Raw genomic sequence first — 3344 nt, forward strand, 5'->3', positions numbered from 1 at the left:
GCAGCCAAGGGTTCCACAAGCCTGAGTGAGGGCAGTGAAGGATGACGAAATGACAAAGAGAATAAGCTGGGTGTGGATCTTCCTGTGCCTGGCTAAGGCCACAGAGAGAGATCCAGAGGCAAGCTGAGCCTTTATTTTATAGCCAGAGGTAAACAAGGTGGTGGTCACCATAGTTACAATGTTCTTCTGAGTTTCACTGGTTTTGGCAGCACTTGCTGCACCTCCCACAGCCCATTAGCTTCCCAGATAAGATCTAGGGAGCGTCATAAGGTCAAGCCTAATTATGCTAAGAGGGCTGTGCCCTCTAAGCTGGGATTTGTTTGTGGCTTTGCCAACAGGTCAGATCGAGGCTTAACCCTATAGCCGCGCCCTACAATACCTGTCTTCCAAACACATCAAGAGGTTTGTATGGATGACGCTAATGAAATGTGAAGCCATGATTTAGGGACCACATCTATGACATATTCCAAAAGCTCACCAGCAACTCCTGGGTGATTTGCTGCTAGCTACGGTGCCATGACGCCCTAAGTGCTTGATGTGACCCAGACGTTCCTGAGGGACCCCATTCGAGTTCTTGGCGGGAAGGAAGAGTTGACTCTGGAGGGTACCCGCCAATTCTACCTCAACGCAGAAGGAGGGGACTGGAAGCTGGACGCGCCTTGTGCCTTGGATGAAACCCTCCTCATCACCCAGGTAGTCATCTCCTGGACACTCACAGAAAGGCTATCTCACTGAGCAGATGCATGCCTGAGACTTCGCTGTCTCTGCCCTGCATGGAGATGCAAACCAGAGGAGTGAGATGTGATCAGGAGGGAGTTCCACTTGGGGTCAAGCAGAGTATTGACCCACACTGACCGCTGGCCAGAGGCAGGGAGGTGCCACAGGTTTCTTTAGCCATTAACTGTGACCTTCCTCAGCGGGAAGAACTATACCCACAGAGTCTGTCAGGCTGGGCATGTTGGCTGTAGGGTGTGGCTATTAACAGGGTGACAGAAGGAAAGAGGACTCTTCAAGGCTTTGAGACCTTCAGTGTTGCTTACCTCATCTGAGAGGGACGGGTCTGCCACCTCATCTCAGCCAGGGCTCAGTCCTCAGGGGGCTGAGGAGGAGCAGGAGGGAAGAGGGAAGGGAGCCAAGGGATGGACCTCTTGTCATTTCTTTTGTTGTTTTCTTCTGAATAAATGTCACTTTCTGAAGGGTATAAAAATGAACATTTTAGATACCCTTTTCTTTGGGATAAGCTCTTGCCCCAAGCACTGTCTCATCTCCAAAAAACACACAAATCCATGTCCTTAATCTAGTCAACCTCCAAACCCTAGGAGGTCCTCCCCAGTTCAGCCACATTCCTTTGAAGATGATTCGAGGGGGCTAGAGTCTCACAAACCTGGAGGGAGAAGCCCTCAGTTAGATAGCCCAGGGGATTTGTCCCCAAGTGTATGTGTTGGGGGGTGGGGGGAGAGAAAAACTGTAGCCATTTTTACATTGTTTTGTACAGTATTTATTGATTTAGGAAACAAACACAAAATTCTGAATAAAATTACTTGGAAGCTGAAAAAAAAATTGTTACCACAGAGTTACTTGGGTGTATCATTTACATACATATTTAATCTCTTCAGTATTTGTGATAATTTCTCTTTTCTCATAACTAATTTTGTATATTTTTGCCATCCCTGTCTTTTTTCCTTCTTTAAACAACCTCACAAATTTATTCTTTCAAAAAAACAAGTTTTAGACTTTCGGATGCATTCAACCATATTTTTTGCTTTATCTTTTGTTACTTTCAGCTTTTATCTTTATTTGCTCTTCCTGGCTTCTCTTATTTGTAAGAATTATAAATTTTCTAATTTCCTTAAATGAGCACTTGATTCACTTTTATTTTTAAGAAAGAAAATATTTAAGGCTCTACATTTTTCTATGTGTGTAGCTTTCTTGTCCGATAGATTTTGCTATGAAGTATTCTTCTCTTTCTTTTCTAGAAACTTCTGTTTTGGTTTTTTCTCATCTAGGAGTGATCCTTTCCTAATAATTGGCATCCATTACTGCCTTCAAGGAATTTATTTTTAATATTACTTTGCAATGTCTAATGAAAACATTAAATGTGTTCAACTGCCTCTCCCCAAATATAGTAAACCTTGATAGCTCACACCCAGGCATTACGTCTAAGGAAACTTTGGATCCCTCTTTCAATCACTCTTGAAAAATACATCTTTCTTTCATGTGCAACTTCAGGGACATTGTTAAAATGTTTAAAACATGTTTGTGTTCCATGCACAGTCCGTGCTGTGTTCTCCCTTCCCCGTGGCCATGCTCACTCCACCCGGCTGAATCAAACCGGCCTGCTGAGCAGACACAGTAAGCGGCCCCCAGAGTAGGTGCTGAAAATGAGGGAGAAGAGGTGCCTCGAAGACTTTCCCATCACATATTTAGGCTTCTGCTCTGCGGTAGTGACAGCGTGGGCTGTGCTAGGAACTGACCGGCGTGGGGCAGGCGGGCAGGGCCTAGACAAGGGTTTGAAGGAACTGGTCTTGCATTTATGCCTTTTAAGAATCAAGAATGGCTGAGATCGAACAGACAAGAAATGTCTGCAGAGAGGAAATGTCCAGGCGGCCTTCAGGTGTGTCTGTCTTTTGAGTGGTAGCTGTAATTCTCTAGCAGGAGCGAAAGGGGAGAAAGGACGCCATCTCTCTCCCCCTCTCTCCCCAGCTTGTCTCTTACATCCAGTCTTAGCCGATTGCAGTCTCATGGGGCCTTGCCCTTGAAGTTTGTGTGTGACCACCCTTAGGCAGAAAACTCTGGAATTGAAAACTTCAACTGACCATCATCAAAAGGCAACAAAAACTCAGTGTGTGTGTTTGTCTAAGGAAGAGGCAGTAAGTTACAATTTTAGAGAGTGTGCAAGGAATAGAATTGTAAATAACACCGTGTCCCCCTGGCCTGTGACAGTGCCGTCATCCGAACCGGCACTCCCCTAAGTCTGCTGGCTCTCGCCTCTGCGGCACGCATGGGCTGTGGGACCTGGGGACCCCCTGCGCCAGGCGCCCCGGTGTGTACCTGAGCCTCCCTTTCTGAGATCTAGATGCTGCTCACAGACTCACACCCTGCGCTCCATGCCTCTCAGCTTCTCCGCTCTCCCTCTTGCACACCCAGGACCATCTCTACAGTGGGAGCAGGTCCTTTCTTGATAGTTATCTGGGGCAAAGAACTGCAAAATCTGTACATTTAACTGGAAATGATAAAAGGAAGAATTCGGGGATAAATATGAGTGAACATCACAAAGATATTTTGCTCCTCAAATCAGTGATAACCTCCTGCCCGTTAGCATAAATTCATCCATCTGTTCACTC

The 3344-nt window shown here is 46.0% G+C and overlaps 1 pseudogene; it reads left to right on the forward strand.

Moving 5' to 3' along the window:
• Nucleotides 1-968, forward strand: part of LOC102754358 — a 2775-nt pseudogene extending 1807 nt beyond the window's left edge.
• The last annotated feature ends 2376 nt before the right edge of the window (nt 969-3344 follow it).

This window comes from Myotis davidii, unplaced genomic scaffold (assembly GCF_000327345.1).
Source record: "Myotis davidii unplaced genomic scaffold, ASM32734v1 scaffold384, whole genome shotgun sequence".
Classification (NCBI taxonomy): Eukaryota; Metazoa; Chordata; class Mammalia; order Chiroptera; family Vespertilionidae; genus Myotis; species Myotis davidii.